The following is a 21,126-nucleotide window of genomic DNA, read 5'->3' on the forward strand; positions in this document are numbered from 1 at the left end:
TACTTTATGGTTTTAATTGATGCTTCTACTCGATGGTCACATGTATGTTTATTATCATCACGCAATATAGCTTTTGCGAGATTACTTGCTCAAATCATTAGATTAAGAGCACAGTTTCCTGATTATCCAATAAATACAATTCGTCTTGATAATACCGGTGAATTCACATCCCAAACATTTAATGATTATTGTATATCACTTGGGATACGTGTTGAACATCCTGTAGCTTATGTTCATACACAAAATGGTCTAGCAGAAGCATTTATTAAACGTCTGCAATTAATCGCTAGACCATTACTCATGCGAACTAATCTTCCTACATCTGTGTGGGGATATGCAATTTTACATGCAGCATCACTTATATCTATTAGACCAACAAGCTATCATGAGTATTCCCCATTACAATTAGCTTTTGGTCATGAGCCTAATATTTCTCATCTAAGAATTTTTGGATGTGCAGTATATGTTCCTATTGCTCCACCACAGCGTACTAAAATGGGTCCTCAAAGGAGATTAGGAATTTATGTTGGTTATGAATCTCCCTCAATAATTAAATATCTTGAGACATTAATGGGAGATATGTTTACTGCACGTTTTCCAGATTGTCATTTTGATGAATCCACATTCCCTAAATTAGGGGGAGAAAATAAAGATGTGGAAAAGGCAATAACATGGAAAGCTTCATCACTCTCTCACATGGATCCTAAAACAAAGGATTGTGAACAAGAAGTTCAGAAAATAATTCATCTTCAAAATTTAGCAAATCAGTTGCCAGATGCACTTGCTGATCCAAAACGAGCAACAAAATCGCATATACCAGCAGTTAATGCACCAATTCGTATTGAAATTCCTGAAGAAAAACATGATAATCATTCTCAAGCACGCCTGAAGCGTGGACGGCCTATTGGTTCAAAGGATAGAAATCTGAGAAAAAGAAAATCAGTCAATGATAAGAATGAATCTATTGAAGATGAAAATACTAACATAGACACACTTCCTGAAGAAGTGCAAACCCCTGAAATAGTGCAAACACCTGAAGTTGTACAAACACCTGAAGTTGCACAAACACCTGAAGTTGTTACAAATGAAGAGATTTTAATAAATTATGTTAGTTCTGAAAAGAGATGTGATAGAAAGAAAATAGTTGTGGATCACATTTTTGCATATAATGTGGCAATGAACATTATAGATGAAAATATGGATCATGAACCACAATCTGTTCAAGAATGTCAATATGGATCATGAACCACAATCTGTTCAAGAATGTCAAAGTATAGATGATTGGCAAAAATGGAAAGATGCAATCCAAGCAGAATTAAATTCTCTCAACAAACGCGAGGTTTTTGGACCAGTAGTCCAAACACCGAAAGGTGTTAAACCCGTAGGATACAAATGGGTATTTGTTAGAAAGAGAAATGAGAAAAATGAAGTTACGAGATATAAAGCAAGACTTGTTGCACAAGGTTTTTCCCAAAGACCTGGGATTGATTATGAGGAGACATATTCTTCTGTTGTGGATGCAATAACTTTCCGATATCTCATTAGCTTGGCAGTACAAGAAAGATTGAGCATGCGCTTAATGGATGTAGTTACAGCTTATCTATATGGCTCACTTGATAACGATATCTACATGAAAATCCCTGAAGGATTTAAGCTGCAAGAAAAATGTGAAAAACGAGAATTTTATTCGATAAAGTTACAAAGATCCTTGTATGGACTGAAACAATCTGGGCGCATATGGTATAATCGTCTTAGTGAATATCTATTGAAAGAGGGTTATAAGAATGATCAAATTTGTCCATGTGTTTTCATAAAGAGATCGGGAACTGGATTTTCTATCATTTCTATTTATGTAGATGATCTGAATATTATTGGAACTCCTGAAGAGATTTAAAAAGCAGTGGATTATTTGAAAAAGGAATTTGAGATGAAAGACCTTGGAAAGACAAAATTTTGTCTTGGCTTACAAATTGATCACTTAGAAAATGGAATTTTTCTTCACCAATCCACTTACACAGAAAAGATCCTTCAAAAGATTTTACATGGACAAAGCACATCCATTGAGTAGTCCAATGGTTGTTCGATCACTTGATGTAATCAAAGATCCTTTCCGACCTCGGGAAGATAAGGAAGAGATTCTTGGTCCTGAAGTACCATATCTTAGTGCAATAGGTGCACTAATGTATCTTGCTAACAATACAAGGCCCGATATTGCTTTTTCAGTCAATTTGTTATCTAGATACAGCTCTGCACCTACACGGAGGCATTGGAATGGAATTAAGCATATATTCCGCTATCTTCAAGGAACTATTGATTTGGGTTTATTTTATGCATATGAATCTAAACCTAAATTAGTAGGCTATGCGGATGCGGGTTACTTATCTGATCCACACAAAGCTCGATCACAAACAGGCTATTTATTCACATATGGAAGTACAACTATATCTTGGCGCTCTACGAAGCAAACTATTACAGCTACTTCCTCAAATCATGCTGAGTTAATAGCTATTCATGAAGCAAGCCGAGAATGTGTTTGACTAAGATCATTAACCAAGCATATACGAGAGTCATGTGGTAAATCATCAGATGAAGGAACACCGACTACAATATATGAAGATAATGCAGCTTGCATTGCTCAACTGAAGGAAGGCTACATTAAAGGAGACAGAATAAAGCACATTTCACCAAAATTTTTCTTTACTCATGATCTTCAAAAGAATGGTGAAATCAGCATCCAGCAAATTCGATCAAGTGGCAATCTGGCAGATTTGTTCACAAAGGCATTACCTTCTACAACTTTTAAGAAGTTGGTTTACGGTATTGGAATGCGTCGTCTCAGAGATCTTCAGTAATACTGCGAATAGGGGGAGTAAACACTGTACTCTTTTTCCCTTAACCAATGGTTTTTTCCCACTGGGTTTTACTTGGTAAGGTTTTTAATGAGGCAGTGCCCTATTCGCATGGATGGACATCCAAGGGGGAGTATTATAAATAATTTACCATTAAGGTTAATTATCATTAATGGATGTCCACCATATTAAATGCATAGCCATCAAATTAAATGCATGTACACCAACAACTAAACATGTATTAAATATACACATCTTATGCTTAAAGATAAGTGTAATTAGGACCACTCATTTTGTAAGCCTACTACTATAAATAGGCTTATACCCCCATTTGTAATGTACACCAAGATTAAGCTTTTATGCTATTATAATCTTTCTCTCAATCTAAGTTCTTCATTATATTATTATTAATCTCCATATATATTTACATATATTTATTAATCTATATATTAGTGTGGTTATAATCACACTATAATTTCGGTAATTTTATAACATAAAAATAATTTTAAATTAGTTATATATATTTAATATATATAAATATTATTTATTTATTTATTACATCATCCGGTTCGACCAATCCGAACCATCCGGTCCGACCAAGTGACCCGTGATCCAGTTACCAATCCGGTTTGATGTCCTGTCCGGTTCTGATAACATTGCTGAAAAGGCAGCCTTTTACAAAAACAAAGAATCTCTGCTTTTTTGAAAAATTGCAAACAACAAACCGTAACAGCAAACAGTAAATAGCAACAGCAAACAGTACGTAAAACAAACACGTCCACAACAGGGATATCCAAATTTAAACCCGTATAGAATGGACTGAAATGGGTCATGCTAGCAATTAAGGAGGACTCTCTCAAGTTCAATTGTTGTGCGGCTATATATATCAACCCTTTTCCCCTCTCCATTCTACTCTGCCTCCACTTTCCCTTCCTTATCAACGGTTTAACTGTTAGGGTTTCTTCTTAATTTGTTTTGTACGGTTTCTTGTGATGATAGATGCAGAGGAAGAAAGATTGCAGTGATGAAGCAATTATTCGTGGACAAGAGTTTCTGATCTGAGACTCTTCTTCTCAGAAATTGAAGATTAACCCCTTGGCTGTCTGATCACATTTCTTCTCTCTGTATTGCTCATTCCTTCTCTCCTGTTTTCTTTCCTTTTTGTTGTTCAATCTTAGATGTGGCTTATGATGATAATTTTATTACCTTAGCGGATTTCAGTGAGATAACTTTATTTGTCCATGATCTGGTTGTTACTAGGAAATTGATTTTCATTTTGATTGAGTGAAATCCAACTTTTGTTTTTTGGATCTGGATTTGCTATGATGAGGTCAAGCACTTAATTGTGTGTCGGGTAGTGGATGAATGCTGTTTTTGTTGTTCGCCGTGAACCCTCTTTATTTAACGACTTCTCCTTCCACTGAGCACTGATCGAGTTCTTAGTGTAATTTTTGTTTCAATTTTTAATTTTCAATCTGATTATTTAAAAAGATAGGTTGCGCCCATTACCAATTCTGGGGGATATCTCTTGGCATAATGGCTCGGGTGCTATGCTTTAAATGTGGTTTATCCTGATTTTTGGCTTTCCTTATTCATGTCATCTAAACACCACAAAAATTCTGTTTTTATAAATTCATGTCATCCCAATGAGGAAGAAATCCCATAAGATAGGAAGTGCCGTATGACACTTTAATACACAGCTGCTATTCTTTTCCGCAATTACAATCCTCCAATTACCCTATATCTAATCTGATTCGGATTTGTTCCGTTTTCAGATTGGATTAAGTGATTTGGCAGGGGAGGTGTAGGATTTGGTGTGGAGCTGTGTGGGTGATTTGAAACGGGTCTCCTGAGGGTTAGTTGTTTAATTTGTATTGAATTGAAGGGCTGATGCCACGTTGCCGGTAGCCCTGTTGCAGTGACCGGTGATGCTACGATTGGTCCGATATAAATTTGATGTTTCGCTTTCCTGATAGGAATCTGTGGAAGTGATTCCAGTCGATCCACAGAGCCGATTAAAGCGATTACATTTTATCATATTTTGGGGTGAAATGAGTGAAGCCAATGATGATTTCTTTTGTTTAGTTGGAATTACCGGCTGAATTAATTTTGATGTCAATTTTAGACTGGCTTTCTGAGGCTTCTTGTATATGAATTAGATGTGTTTGTGTTACTTTTCATAATAACACTAAAACAGCCATGAATCAAAATTTACTTGTTTTTTAAAATTAAATTATGTCTGTGTTGACACGGAATAATTTCATTGGAGCTAGCAAAAGTTTTTAAATCTTTAATGCTAATTGTTTGGCATGATAGTATACAAAAAGTAGATAAAATGAAATACTCAATTGTAAATGTCACTGAATTTTTTAGGCTTTTGTTTCGCAAAAGGTATTCCTATTTATGCTTAAATGGGGTTCTTGGAAGGCTAATGTTGTGAGGATATGTTTTTACTTAGAAGAGCTCATTTTTCTTTTCTAATCCTGCTGTTATGATCTTGGTGATTGAAATGGTAATGTCATTTCTTGTTTATTGATTGCTTTCAAATCATATTCTGTAATTCATGCACGAATAAGAAGATTTTATTAGGTATGAACAAAGATTTACTATTGGATCACGTAAAAACAGACAAAATGACAATTGTAAAAAATTTCTTCATCATGTGCATCTTTGATTTTTGGCTTAATACATCATTTGCTCTCTAAACGTGTCCAAAAAACTTGATTGGCCCCTGAACTTTTAAAGTGTTCCGATTAAAAAGGAAGTTATTGCTTGTTTAACTATACAACTTGTTTTCTCTAATATTAGAATCGTACACTCCGATTTTGGTCGTTTTACTTTTTTTAAGACTTGTGGAATACATCTATGCATTTAACTTACTTTTTTTATGACTGAGTGATTAATTGATTACATTTTACGCAATTTCAGAGGGCTAACTGAACATTTTATGCAAGTTCAAGGAGTTATCGGAACACTTTGAAAGTTTAGTGGGCCAATCAAGCTTTTTGAACAAGTTCAGGAGACAAATGATGTATTAAGCGTATTAAGCCTTGATTTTTGGAATGGAATGTATATTTTCTTACGAATTGCTACATCAATTCGCATCTATGAATGTTGCAATTCTATGCATTATAACTACATTTGGTTTTTTTTTTTCTATTCAGTTTCATCAGATACGTTATTATCATTTGTTTTGTTTTGATGATCAGCTTCATTTTTGTTGACTTCAACCTGTAGCTCAAGTCGACACAAATGAAGTTCATCGTCAAAATAAAGCATATGATGATAACAAATCTGATTGAACTAATGAATAAAAAGCCAAATATAGTAACGAATGCATATAATTGCATTTCTAATACCTCAGTGTAGCCCAAGCTGCAGATGTTTACACACTTGAACCAAATCAATACACTAAACCAGAAACCAATCACAATAAAACTTGTCAATGAAAACAACAGATTGCATCTATATGCAAGTATTGTGGAAAAGAATTGGTCATGGAAGCTTTTTGCTACAAGAAAATCAATTTTTTTTCTAGGATACAAGTCAAATTATTGTAATATTGTAGCTAAATCAAGTTACGTGCAAGCAAACATTAAGGTAGACTATCAAGCTTATCACGTGAAGATCAAATTATCGATCAAATGGAGGATGAAAGGGAGCTTTACATGCTAACTAATGCTGAACTTTGATAATAATAAAAAAAACATGCCCTTAATTGAGATTAAAGATTCCTTCACTTGAGTTGATTAGAGGACTCTTATCAGCAACTTCATCTACCAGTAATCAGGAATGTTTCAATTGTGGCTAGTGTAAGGTGGAGTTTCACCACAGCCAAACTCAACTCCAAGCATTGGCAAAACTATGAGAAGGTTTCCGCATCGAGTGGCGAATGAGACATATCAACATACATTAATGGTATAGGCCGAGCTGGTATAAGCAATACTACAGGGGACAGGGACTACTTTGGACGTTGGATTTTCGTCGTCCCATGGGTTAGTCGACATTGGCTTAGGCGATTCACTCTAGTCCACTACGTACTAGTAGAGTCGGGCAATCGACCTTTGTGAAGGAAGGTGAATGTCTCCATAGGGTGGAACTTTATGGACACTATGGGTTCCGGAGTTAGCTCATAGAGCGTGTTCCTTTTAGGATGAGGTTTAACCACAGGGAGTCTTATTAGGATGAAATACTGATAGACGCATTGACGGGACACTTAAAGTAGATAGACCCTTTCGGTAAAGGGGATAGACCCCTTCAATAGGAATTGGTTGGTCGAGACTTAGGGAAGTCTTGGTGCCTTACGGGGTTTTGGCCTGACCTCTTTTTTTGTTTATACAAATCTTAAGTTAATAAAAAGAAAATTTAATTAATTATTTGTTTGACCAAGAAGAACCAAATAAATATCAAACATTTGCCGCAATTTGCATAGAATGAAGCAACTATAAGTTATATACTTGTGCAAACGAGCCAAATCTAGACTGAATAGGGGTAGGCTTGACTCGATTCGAGAAGTTCGAAGATCGGGCTCGGTTCGAGCTCGGAGCTCGCCGAGCTTGGTATTTTGGAGCTCGGCTCAAGCTCGAAGCTCGTGGAGTAGCTCGTTTTGAATATACTTAATTAACATTTTATTATCTAAAAGCAACCTTCTAACAAAGGAATACCAAATTTAAACTCCAAAAAACGAATATAATATATAATCTACAACAATTTAAGTAACGAGATTAAACAAATTCGAATTTAATATGTAGTCTATAATCATATAGTTTCAAATTGAGTTTTGGGCCAAACATTTACGTGTAGTACAAAGTTACTAATTAAAAAAACTAATGAAAATTTACAAAATTAAAATGTATTTAAATTAAAAAATAAAAATCAATAATATATATTGTTGAAACACCTTTCCACGGGATTTTGATTTGACAAAATTATTTAAGTTAATCCCATGATCAAAACAATTAAATTTATGTGCTTTGATTTAATTGTACTAATGTGTTTGTTCAATGTTGAGTATAATTATAAATAAGAACAGAAATAAAAAGTAAGACAGGACGAAATCAGCATGAGACACAGCACAAGCTGAGTAGAAGTATAACTCAGTATCATAGAAGATAAGTCTTCCTCAAAACAAACGCTTGTAGACGAAGCTGACCGAAAACGCTGAGTGAAACGTTACTCAGTCTCCGATAGAAATAAAGAACAAAGGCAACGTCAACAAAGGCAAGCTGAGTGCTCGTCAGGACAGCGCGAATGATCCGTTTGCTAAAAGACAAGATCCGAAAACTGTCTGCGCCAATACAGAAGCTTTGGAATTACGCCCAAAGACCTTTTCGAGATACATGGGTCAACTGGCATCTAGGTAAAGGACGAAACTGGCGCTAGAAGACGAATCTGGAGGAAGAAGACAAGCCTGACGCCTGCTAATTTCAGACGACAGGATTGGCCTGCAAAACTGTATGCTGACCAGTGAATGATGCAAGAAGACCGTTTGGATTTCAACGGATAGATCCGAATTCAAATGATTAAGCCATCAGATTTCACTATAAAAGGACAAGTTCATCTCTTGGATCCTTTGCCGAAGTACAAAAAGAAAAGAGCATACATACAAAGCACATTCAAACAAGAAAAGAAAATCTTACACCAAATTTCCTATCTTTGTGTAAAAGTCTAGATTGAATTTGTATTCATCTAAAGTGTTCTTCATCTAAAAAGAACAAATTTGTATCAATTGTAAAGATTGAGAGAGTGGTGCTGAGTACTCGGTTTTAGTACTCAGCGGTAGAGAAAATCTAAGTGTTCGGTTATAGCGCTTAGTGGGGTTGAGTAGACGAATAGAGGACGGTACTCTTGCATACTCAATTGCTTTGTAAACGGTTTGTGCTCTACCTTTAAAGAGCTCAGTATTGGATTGAAAAAGCCCGGAAGGATTCTGGGGACTGGACGTAGGCGGTGAGGCTGAACCAGGATAAGTCTGCTGAGTAATTTCTAACCCTTTCTCTCAATATATATATGTATGTGTTGCTTGCTTAAATTACTCAGGATATAAATTGTATAAGCTGACACTGAGTAATCAGAGTGCTGAGTTGGAAGCTGACCTAAGTGTTAATTCCCAACTCGCAAGTAAAACGGTTCTAGTCAGCCTCTGACTAAAGCTGTCTTACATCTCTCTCGGCCGTGCTGACCAAAACTGAGTTAAGTAATTTAAAGAATTGATTTAGTCAGCATAATTAAGCGAAAAAGTTACATTAGTTCCTAACCCCCCCTTGGAACTAATTACACGGGACCAACAAGTGGTATCAGAGCCTAAAAGCTCACTACTTAAAGATAAAACTATCTTGAGCTGATCCCTGTAAATGGCTGAGAACAGCACTCGTTTCCTTCCAGGAAATCAGACAACACAAATACTCCCTGAGGGATTATCAATTAGTCGGCCTCCCTTGTTCTTTGGATCAAACTATACATTCTGGAAGAACTGGATGAAATTTTTATTCAAGCCACAAACATGAGTGCATGGCTTGCAATAGTCCAAGGCCCGTTTGTGCCTTTCAAAATAGTAAATAACGAGAAAGTCGTTAAGAGTGAAACTGAGTGGTCAGAGGATGACTTTAGAAAACTACAAAATAACGCTTCGGCTATCAATATGCTTCACTGTGCTTTAGATGCTGCAGAGTACAACAAAATTTCAGGTTGTGAGTCAGCATAGGAAATATGGAAGAAGCTGGAAGTGACCTATGAAGGCACCAGCAAGGTCAAGGAATCAAAGGTGAACCAACACATGAGACTATATGAGCTGTTCGAGATGAATGACAATGAGGACATCTCTGAAATGAACGCTAGATTCACCAACATCATAAATGAGCTGAAAAGACTCAGCAAGAACTTCACAGAAGAAGAGCAGGTGAAGAAAATCTTGAGAAGTCTACCCAAGAGCTGGCAAGTTAAGAAGACAGCTGTGGAAGAGGCTCAGGACCTGACCACATACAAATATGATGAGCTGATCGGATCTCTGCTGACCCACGAGATCTCCATGAAAAACTTTGAAGCTAAAGAAAAGTCAGAAGACAAGAAACAAAAATCACTTGTCATGAAAGCTGACTCAACCGAAGCTGACTCATCGGATGATGAGGAGATGGCCATGTTTACCAGGAAAATGAAGAAGCTGTTCAGAAAGAATGACAAGAACAGCAAAAGGCCATTCAGACGAAGCGATAAATATAAAGCTGAGTCAAGTGACATCAGATACAAAAAGGGCAGCTCCAAGCCTGTCACATGCTTTGAATGCCATCAAACTGGGCACATTAAATCAAGCTGCCCCACACTGAAGAAAGATAAGAAAGGTAGCAGAAAAGCTATGGTGGCAACGTGGAGCGATAGTGATGAGTCAACCTCATCAGAAGCTGATGCCACTGAGTCGGTGAACATATGTTTCATGGCTGACGAAGCTGCTGACCTATGCCAATCTGAGCAAGCTGACCCCTCAGATGGTTCTGACCAAGAGGAACACTCCAGCCTGAGATGCGTGGAGAAGTCAAAGCTTTGGTATATTGACAGCGCATGCTCGAGGCACATGACTGGTGATGAAACTCAGTTCATCACACTTGAGCATAAACAAGGTGGAAGTGTAAGCTTCAGAGACAACAAAAAGGGTAAGATAGTAGGTGTAGGTACTATCGGAGGTAACCCTACTATTGAGTCAGTCTCCTTAGTTAGGGGTCTCAAATATAACCTATTGAGCGTGGCTCAGCTGTGTGACAGCGGTAGAAAGGTTGTATTTGATGCCACTGAGTGTCGAATACTCAAGGGAAAAACAAACGATTTGATTTTAACTGCTCCTCGTGTTGACAATGTCTACATGTTGAGTTTAGAAAAGGATTTTTCGAAAAACATATGCTTAGTGTCAAAGGATGATAACTTCTGGCTATGGCATAGGAGACTTGGTCATGTAAGCATGGACCTCCTTGCCAAATTAGCAAGAAAGCAATTAGTTGAGGGTTGCCCAAACTTAGATTTGAGAAAGATCAATTATGTAATGCTTTTCAGCAAGGTAAACAAACCAAAAAGTCTTTTCAAAGTAAAAACATAGTCTCAACCAAGCGTCCATTGGAATTACTACACTTGGATCTTTTCGGACCTGTCCATTCACTCAGCTTGGGCGATAAGAGATTTTCCTTGGTCATTGTAGACGATTTCTCTCGGTACACTTGGGTCATCTTGCTGAGTAGCAAGGATGAAGCTTTTGAGATGTTCTCAACACTGATCAGAAAACTTGAAAATGACAAAGATTTAAAATTAGCTCACATCTGTAATGATAATGGCGAAGAATTCAAAAACCAACAGTTTGATGAATTCTGTGAAGTCAGCGGCATTGACCACAATTTTTCTGCTCCTAGAACTCCTCAACAAAATGGGGTTGTTGAAAGGAAGAACAGAACACTAGTTGAAATATCTAGGACAATGCTGAGTGAGAATAGGATTCCAAAGTATTTCTGGGAGAAGCTGTCAACACAGCATGCTATATACTCAATAGGGCTTTAGTTAGACCTATTCTTAAGAAAAACCCCTACGAACTTTGGAAAGGACGAAAGCCCAATATTGGATACTTTCGTGCTTTGGGTCGTAAATGCTTTATACTCAATACGAAAGACAACCTTGCCAAATTTGATTCTAAAGCTGATGAAGCGATCTTTCTAGGGTACTCAACTAACAATAAAGCATATAGGGTGTTCAATAAACGAACTCAAGTCGTAGAAGAGTCTGTCCATATCGAGTTCGATGAAACTGACCCTGCAGGTAAGTCAAGTCAGTCTGGCGAAGATGACCCAGGCTCAGCTTCCGCTGACCAAAATGGAGCCGCTGAGTCATTACCACACGGGCTGACCAAAGGTAAAAACGAACATGAAATTACCTTTGCTGACCAATCTAAAACTGCAGAGATTGTTGAAACACCTGATGCTGACAACTCAACATTACCCAAAGAGATCAAAATTCCAAGAGGACACTCGGAGAAGTCCATTCTTGATGCTGCTGAGAACAACCCGATGACGAGAAATCAACTCAGGAGATATCTTAGCAATGTTGCGTTCGTCTCAGTCCATGAACCAAAGAATTTCACTGAAGCTGAGCACGATGAATTCTGGATCAATGCTATGCAATCTTTAGAAACAAACTAGATGAGCAAGGCAATGTAGTCAGGAACAAAGCCCGACTTGTAGCCCAAGGCTATAGTCAGCAAGAGGGCATTGACTATGGTGAGACATTTGCTCCCGTTGCTAGGTTAGAGGCTATACGAATATTATGTGCATATGCTAGTTTCATGAACTTCAAACTATATCAAATGGATGTCAAAGGTGCTTTTCTTAATGGATTTATAAACGAAGAGGTATATGTTAGTCAGCCTCCAGGGTTTGAAGACCCAAAATTTCCAAACCACGTTTATAAACTCAAGAAGGCCATGTACGGCCTGAAATAAGCACCACGTGTTTGGTACGAGAGGTTGACCAGTTTCCTGCTGACCAGGAACTATGTCAGAGGCAAAGTTGACACAACTTTATTCATTAAGAAAAAGGGTAAAAATACCCCGCTGGCACAAATTTACGTAGATTATATAATCTTTGGTGCTACTGATGAATCTATGTGCAAAGAATTTAGTAAACAGATGCAAACTGAGTTCGAGATGTCAATGATGGGGGAACTCAACTTCTTCCTTGGACTACAAATTAAGCAAGGGAAGAACGACATCTTCATCAGTCAGTCTAAGTATGCCACAGAAATGTTAAAGAAATTCGATATGGAAGAATGTAAGCCCATATCTACCCCAATGGGTACTGACACTGTCCTTTGCACTGACGAGAAAGGTAAGTCAGTAGACAGTAAGTTGTACCGAGGTATGATTGGCTCTCTACTTTATCTTACTGCTAGTAGGCCTGACATTCAGTACTCAGTATGTTATTGAGCAAGATACCAAGCTGACCCCAGGGAATCTCACCTTATAGCTGTAAAAAGAATTTTTAGATATTTGTAGAGCTCAGTTAATGCAGGTTTATGGTATCCAAATACAAATGATTTCACACTCATTGGATACACTGATGCTGACTATGGACGAGATAAGCTAGAGCGTAAGAGTACTACAGGAGGGTGTCACTTCCTTGGAAGCTGTCTAGTATCTTGGTTTAGCAAGAAGCAATCTTCAGTGGCCCTATCAACAACTGAAGCTGAGTACATTGCTGCTGGAAGCTGTGTGGCACAAGTTCTATGGATTAAGCAACAACTGGAGGATTATAGAGTAAAAACTGAAACAATCGAAGTCAAATGCGACAACAAGAGTGTCATTGACTTATCCAAGAATCCAATCCAACACAGTAGGATGAAGCATGTCAGCATTCGGCATCACTTCATTAGATACCATGTACTCAAAGGTGAAATCAAGCTGACCTATGTACCAACCGATGAACAGCTTGTGGATATCTTTACAAAGCCTCTGGCTCGTGAGCAATTTAACATACTAAGGGAAGCTATCGGTATGTCTAATCCTCTTCAATAAAATTCTACGTTTAATTGAATGTTGAGTGATTGTCATGCTGAGTAAGTTGTGTTTAATTAGTAACTATTGCATGCTGAGCTAATATGAAATACATAGAATCACCTTGTGCTGAGTAAACATATATACTGAGTGCTTATCATAAGCTGAGTTACTAAGCACACAAATACTTCTTCTACGTAAAACTAGGCACTCAGAATGACAAAAACGTTTAGCATTCTAGATACTGAGTAAAAGCCAGTGAAATCAATAAATGCTAGCACACACATTAAATAGCCACCTAGGATGATGTAAGCGCAATAATTAGAAAACACATGCGCCGAATGTGTCATAAATGCCAGGGATAATTGTCGATTGATCATCTCGAGGTCAAACCGCCATTCCGACGTATCATATCAACTCGGAATCTCTATAAATAGTGGACGATTCCCCACTAAACTCTCTTTACGCTTGAAATCTTTGGCATTCAATCTCTCAAATCCCAAAATCCTCTCAAATTCCTTCAAAGAATCATGTCTGACGATTCTCAGAATAACTCCGGCCGCTATTACGACGAGAATAACTCCGATCTAAACCCTCTGTCTCCTGCTCAGCAGGACTATGAGGAGACTTCAACTGAGTCTCAAGGAAATGGTCAGCATGACCAATCTAAGGGTAACACACCGAGCAAAAACCCTAAAGCTGACCAAGCAACACCTTCGAAAAAGAAGAAAGAAAAGAAGAATAAGCCACCTAAGGAGAAGGTATTTCTCCCGGTATACAATAGCGTAAAGGGTTGTGAGGTACTCCGCTGTCGATGGTTCTCTAAAGGGTTCGTAGAGGCTGAGAAACCCTTCTGTGAGTGGATCTCCAAAAACGGCTGGACCCAACTCTTCTCTCTCCCTGGTAACACTTATCCACAACTGGTAAGGGAGTTTTACACAAACCTCTGTGTTGACGAGGACAACGCTGACCACTTAGTGACCAGGGTCAAAGACAAAGTCATCACGATCACCCCATCCTATCTCGCAACTTTGTTAAAGCTGCCGGCCAAAGGTACAGAATTCAGGACCACGAACGACCACTCCAAAATTGACTATCATGTTGAGTTCTGTAAGCCCAAGACCCACAAAGGAGAAATAGCCAGCACGTGCATGGGTCAGTCTCAGAAAATGGCTCATTACATCCTGACCAACTTCCTATTCCCAAAGGTCAACTCCTCCTCATCGGCCTCAAACTTTGAGCAGTGCTTCATTTGGCACATGCTGACCTACCAACCACTCAACATGCCCGTCTTTCTTGTCGGCGCATTCCAACGAAGTACGGAAAAACTCAGGATGGGCTCCCTCATCACAAAAATTCTTCAGGACCACCAGGTGAGCACAGTTGGGGAAATAGAATTTTGGGGAACGGAAATAACAACGACATTGCTGTTCGGATTAGCATACGACCAACCCATCAAATCCAAGAAGGGAAAAGGGGCTGATGAAGAAGGGGATAATATGGTTGAAGAAGCACAGGATGTGCCAACCAAGAAAGGAAAGAAAGTGATGGTAAAACCCACTGACCGCACTAGGCAAGATAAGAAGCGGAAAGCTGACCTGTCCGCAAGAGATATTAACACAGCTTCGAGAAAGCTTCGGATAATCTCCAGTGCGAAGAAAGCTGCTGATGAGCAAGAGCAAGAGGAACCTAAGTTAGCGGAGAAATTGAAAAGGCAAGTTGAGCTTGAGGAAGAAAGTGAGGAAACCCCTGAGCAACCTTTGAAAAAGAAGAAGAAGAAGACTTATGGGTTGAAACCGATTGATGCACCTCCTCTTGACTTTGTAGTCTCTGAAGACTCACACTTTGTGAGAAGTCAAGAAATTGATCTTGAGAAAATTCCTACTGACCAAGAAGAAGAACTGGGTGATATTGGAGGTCAGTTTCATGCTGACAAGACAGGCTCTGTTGAGCCAAGTGAGACAGTTGCTGCTGAGCAAAGTAAAATAGTTGATCCTGAGCAGACTGAGAATCAAACTGAGCAACAAGTAAAGGACAAGGTTGTGGATGGCCTTGATGCTGACCCTAGTCCTATCTCTGCCTCTGAGTCACTTGACTCTATTGCTGCTGACCCCCCTTCTCAAACCAAAAAGGACAGCACAGGCAAACGACACAAACGAAAGGCTCAGAAATCTCCAGTCATCGACCTTCTGGACGATTCTCCACTAAGGGAACCAATCATCGACCTCACCAAACTCCAGTTTCAATTCTTCTCCACAGTCACTGAGCCAACTCCAGACCAATTCAAGGAAAAGCAAGCCTCTGTTTCTCAAGCTGAGGAACAAGCCGATCCCAAAGCTCCTGAAGGTCCAATTTCTGCCGAGCAAGTGCTCGAAGTCCCTGCTGCTCGGAACAAAGAGTTAGCAAAGGAAAATCTTGCTCAAGTCAGCTTTGAACTACCTCAACCTTCTGAAAATACTTAGCTTCAGACTGACCCTGAGCAAGTCAATATTTATGCTAATCCACCTCTTCTTCATCCTTCAACGCAGAATGATAACCAGTCAGCTCCTGCTGCTGACCTGAATAAAAGTCCAGCCGCTGACCACGATGGCACCTCTGTTTCTGGACAGCACCAAACACCTCCTCCATCCGGTGCTACTCATATTCCGGCCTCTGAACCACAAAATGATGAATCGTATGCTTACTTGCATGCTATTGAGTCTGGCCGAAGAATCATTGACTCAGCTCAAGCCTTACTTCGGGATATTCATCAAATTAATGCCGATGCTGCTGGGTTTGTTAATGTTGAGCCAACACAACTCTCTTCTGTCACTCAACTTTTAACTGAAATCAAGGGTCTCAAGGACTTAATGAGTGTCATGACATCTTTTGCTTCTCAACAACCCAAGCAAGAATCAATAGTGAAGCTGGCTGAACTCCAGCTGATGATGGTGAACCATATGAACTCCATCCAGGGTCAACTCAATACCTTATCAGCTGTGAACTCAACCTATGCAACCTCTGCTGAGGTCAATCAACTCTTTACCTAGCTAACCTCTGAGCTGACCGGGGCTCGTGAACTAATCTCCTCCTCCTCTCAATGCTCCATCGAACAAATTGGTGAAGCCATTCGCCTACTCAACCTGAGCAAAGAGGAAATGGACACTGACCAGGCAAAGACAAATGAGATTCTGAAGTACGCTCAGTCCACATTTGGGCAAGTTCGGAATACCAATGCTTAACGTCAGTTCTATGATGCTGCGTTGCTCAAAATGTATCATCAATCATATGCCAAGCTGACAGAATCTATAACCTGGATCGGGAAATCCCAAGAGTTTCTCTTAAGTATGCTCAGTGCCAACATTAGGATCCCCGCTTCCACTATGTCCGATGGGATGGAAGTCTTCAACGGACTTCGGGAAAGTACAAGTCAACTCTAGACGTACTCAACCAAACTGACTCGTGCTGTTCTTCAAGGGACATTTACTCCTCCTTCATCTCATGCTGCTGGCAAAACGGGGGAGAAAGAAAAGCAATCTGTTGGAACTCAGCAGAAAACGGGGGAGGCATCTGGTTCCGGAACTCAGCTGAAGCCTAGCTCAACTTCGGCTATCCCGGGAAATCAGGGTCAACAACAAAGAACCGCCAAAGGCAAAGGACAAGCTAACCTAGCTCAAGTCAACATGAAGAAATAGTTTAGCTAGTCCTAGTTCTTGACTTGTAATTTTATCTGGCGTGTTCTATATTTTGTTAAAGCTGACCATCCATATATATATGCATCCTTTTTCTCAAACTGATCTTACATATGCGATGCTTACCTATTGTGAGGCATCTGGTTCTGGAACTCAGCTGAAGCCTAGCTCAACTTCGGCTATCCCGGGAAATCAGGGTCAACAACAAAGAACGCCAAAGGCAAAGGACAAGCTAACCTAGCTCAAGTCAACATGAAGAAATAGTTTAGCTAGTCCTAGTTCTTGACTTGTAATTTTATCTGGCGTGTTCTATATTTTGTTAAAGCTGACCATCCATATATATATGCATCCTTTTTCTCAAACTGATCTTACATATGTGATGCTTACCTATTGTGCTTATATGCTGATCTGTCATACTCATTGAACAAATTAAATCTTGTGAACATATGGAACAAACAAGTAAAATATACTCAGCACACATAACTCTGTACCTATATGATAACTCTGATATCAATATGCAACTCTGAGTAACAACTATATGTTCCAAGCATTGAACTCTTCTGAAAGCTGACCTAGGCTCATCTGAATTAGATCTTGGAAGGTCTAGAATTGAACTAAGTCAGTATAGGCATGTCTTATTTTTACTCGATTAAATCTTAGAAGGTTTAGAGCTAATTTAAGTCAACAGATGCAACCCTTACGGGGGAGACAATTTAGAAGTATGAAAAGTGATTCGATCATGGGGAATCTCAATGCTGAGTTCCACAAATAAATATTTTTGCCAACATCAAAATGGGGGAGTTTGTTGAAACACCTTTCCACGGGATTTTGATTTGACAAAATTATTTAAGTTAATCCCATGATCAAGACAATTAAATTTATGTGCTTTGATTTAATTGTACTAATGTGTTTGTTCAATGTTGAGTATAATTATAAATAAGAACATAAATAAAAAGTAAGACAAGACGAAGTCAGCATGAGACACAGCACAAGCTGAGTAGAAGTATAACTCAGTATCATAGAAGATAAGTCTTCCTCAAAACAAACGCTTATAGACGAAGCTGACCAAAAACGCTGAGTGAACGTTACTCGGTCTCCGATAGAAATAAAGAACAAAGGCAACGTCAACAAAGTCAAGCTGAGTGCTCGTTAGGACAACGCGAATGATCCATTTGCTAAAAGACAAGATCCGACAACTGTCTGCGCCAATACAGAAGCTTTGGAATTACGCCCAAAGACCTTTTCGAGATACGTGGGTCAACTGGCATCTAGGTAAAGGACGAAACTGACGCTAGAAGACGAATCTGGAGGAAGAAGACAAGCCTGACGCCTGCTAATTTCAGACGACAGGATTGGCCTGCAAAACTGTATGTTGACCAGTGAATGATGCAAGAAGACCGTTTGGATTTCAACGGATAGATCCGAATTCAAATGATTAAGCCATCAGATTTCACTATAAAAGGACAAGTTCATCTCTTGGATCCTTTGCCGAAGTACAAAAAGAAAATGGCATACATACAAAGCACATTCAAACAAGAAAAGAAAATCTTACACCAAATTTCCTATCTCTGTGTAAAAGTCTAGATTGAATTTGTATTCATCTAAAGTGTTCTTCATCTAGAAAGAACAAATTTGTATCAATTGTAAAGATTGAGAGAGTGGTGCTGAGTACTCGGTTTTAGTACTCAGCGGTAGAGAAAATCTAAGTGTTCGGTTATAACGCTTAGAGGGGTTGAGTAGACGAATAGAGGACGGTACTTTTGCATACTCAATTGCTTTGTAAACGGTTTGTGCTCTACCTTTAAAGAGCTCAGTATTGGATTGAAAAAGCCCAGAAGGATTCTGGGGACTGGACGTAGGCGGTGAGGCCGAACCAGGATAAGTCTGCTGAGTAATTTCTAACCCTTTCTCTCAATATATATATATATATATATATATATATATATATATATATATATGTGTGTGTGTGTGTGTGTGTGTGTTGCTTGCTTAAATTACTCAGGATATAAATTGTATAAGCTGACACTGAGTAATCAGAGTGCTGAGTTGGAAGCTGACCTAAGTGTTAATTCCCAACTCGCAAGTAAAACGGTTCTAGTCAGCCTCTGACTAAAGCTGTCTTACATCTCTCTCGGCCGTGCTGACCAAAACTGAGTTAAGTAATTTAAAGAATTGATTTAGTCAGCATAATTAAGCGAAAAAGTTACATTAGTTCCTAACCCCCCCTTGGAACTAATTACACGGGACCAACATATATAATATTATTAAAAAAACTCTCAAGTTTGCTCACGAGCTTTCGAGTCGAACCCAAGGAAGCCCAGACTCGGGCTTATTAATACTCGAGCCGATCTCAAACTTGAGCCGAGCTCAATCGATCCTAACTCGAACAGTTTACGAACTAGAAAGGTTCATTTGCACCCCTACTTGTGCTGATATATAAATTTAGCGCTATGGTAATTGGAGAAGAACAAATTTAGCCTCCACGTATACAATATCACAATCTTAAACATATCTTTACTAGATGGTGCAATTTCAAACTTCATTAACGAAATGAGTTTTTTTAATATGCAATTTAATGTTCTGGCTACCATCCAGTATCTAGTGCTTTGATCACCTTATAAAGATTGAAATTTCCACATCTTATGTTAATGGAGAAACTCATCTTTCGTTAAGTAAATATTTAGCTTAAGATTGTACTGCTTTTTAGGTGGAGGCAAATCCACTCTTTCACGAATAACCATAGGGATACATATGTAATCTATCCATATTATTGTTAAGAAAGAAGTCATAAATTTAGGAGGTCCATTCTCGTATTATTGTTGTTGAAAGGCAGTGATTGAAAAAACAAAAATAGGCAGTATTATTGACAGCTTTCGATTTTATTTTAGCAAACAATATTCTAATTTTCTATATATAATTACCTATTAAATTTAGATATGGAATAGTAATTATTTATAAGGATTTTTTTTATCAATTTATATCTCAATAATTATTGTATTGTAATTAAAATAAGTTTTATATCTTATATCTATATTTAAAAAAAAAACTCTGATGGAGGCCCTCTAAATAGGAGATCCTAAGCGGACTCTCCCTAAAGTCACCCATGAAGATGAGTATTACACTATTTTTTTAGTGACGGTTGTATATGTCATTCAATATCTTTTAAGGCAATGTTTGACTTTTCGAGAACACGATGAGTCAGACAAATCAATGCAACAACTCATCTAATGTTTTGTGGATGTGATGTAGATGAAAAGAAGATATTGCAATCAAAGGCTTCACAAAATAATCAATTAACTTCTCCTACAACTCAAAAAGGAAATATTGAAGCTTGTGTATCATAAACGAGAAAAGTTATTCTTAATGAGATTGGAGATAAATTCTTTTCTCGTTTGACTGATGTGGTCCAAAATTATTTAGTTAAGAATCTAGGTTTTGGAATTTTTAAACGGTAAACAATTTCTTGGATTTGTACACCTTAATGACACTTTTGCACAGTGTTTGAAAAATGTCACTCTCAAATGTTATCAGATGATTTCTTTGTAAGAACGGATTATCACTCTCAAATGTTATCGGATGATTTCTTTGTAAGAACAGATTATCACTCTCAAATGTTATTGATGATTTCTTTGTACGAATGGATTATCAGAGGCTTAGAGGTCATAATGTGTGTGGCGATTTTAATGCATGATGAAAAACACTAATTTTATATAAAAACAAGATCGCACATTATATTCATTATTCTCAAGGGACAATAGAGCAATGCGTAATTTTTTATTATCTTTCTATGATGATTAATATTTGGGAAAGTTATAAAATTGGGTCAAATGGGAGAACTATTTACATATTTAACCCATTTATTCAACCTATTATATATCTAGACTATTTTTGTGGACTTTCCCAAAATACCCCCAATATGTTTGTAATTTTACGGCGCGGCCGTCTTCCTCCCGTCTGACTTCGCGAAACGATGATTTCGCAACGTATGCAAAGCTAATGTTTGGTTTAGTTGATGATTTTAATCTGCATGTGCAAAATCTGGACGTGTTTTTAAGAGTATTCGTGAAGTGGTATATAACAAAAAAGG

The 21,126-nt window shown here is 38.2% G+C and overlaps 6 non-coding genes across 6 annotated transcripts; all 6 read left to right on the top strand.

Moving 5' to 3' along the window:
* Positions 1 to 3,861: 3,861 nt before the first annotated feature.
* Positions 3,862 to 3,964, top strand: LOC136234490 (small nucleolar RNA Z157/R69/R10). Its single transcript, XR_010691371.1, has one exon. It is a non-coding gene; the product is annotated as a small nucleolar RNA Z157/R69/R10 (small nucleolar RNA).
* Positions 3,965 to 4,165: 201 nt separating this feature from the next.
* Positions 4,166 to 4,278, top strand: LOC136234492 (small nucleolar RNA Z152/R70/R12). The gene has a single exon (XR_010691373.1). It is a non-coding gene; the product is annotated as a small nucleolar RNA Z152/R70/R12 (small nucleolar RNA).
* A 78-nt stretch (positions 4,279 to 4,356) lies between these two features.
* LOC136234517 (small nucleolar RNA snoR80) lies at positions 4,357 to 4,469 on the top strand. Its single transcript, XR_010691393.1, has one exon. It is a non-coding gene; the product is annotated as a small nucleolar RNA snoR80 (small nucleolar RNA).
* A 21-nt stretch (positions 4,470 to 4,490) lies between these two features.
* LOC136234526 (small nucleolar RNA U49) lies at positions 4,491 to 4,556 on the top strand. The gene has a single exon (XR_010691401.1). It is a non-coding gene; the product is annotated as a small nucleolar RNA U49 (small nucleolar RNA).
* Positions 4,557 to 4,733: 177 nt separating this feature from the next.
* LOC136234525 (small nucleolar RNA snoR2/U65) lies at positions 4,734 to 4,881 on the top strand. The gene has a single exon (XR_010691400.1). It is a non-coding gene; the product is annotated as a small nucleolar RNA snoR2/U65 (small nucleolar RNA).
* Positions 4,882 to 4,907: 26 nt separating this feature from the next.
* LOC136234499 (small nucleolar RNA snoR77Y) lies at positions 4,908 to 4,995 on the top strand. Its single transcript, XR_010691379.1, has one exon. It is a non-coding gene; the product is annotated as a small nucleolar RNA snoR77Y (small nucleolar RNA).
* Positions 4,996 to 21,126: the final 16,131 nt, after the last annotated feature.

The sequence above is a fragment of the Euphorbia lathyris genome, chromosome 6, assembly GCF_963576675.1.
Source record: "Euphorbia lathyris chromosome 6, ddEupLath1.1, whole genome shotgun sequence".
Taxonomy (NCBI): domain Eukaryota; kingdom Viridiplantae; phylum Streptophyta; class Magnoliopsida; order Malpighiales; family Euphorbiaceae; genus Euphorbia; species Euphorbia lathyris.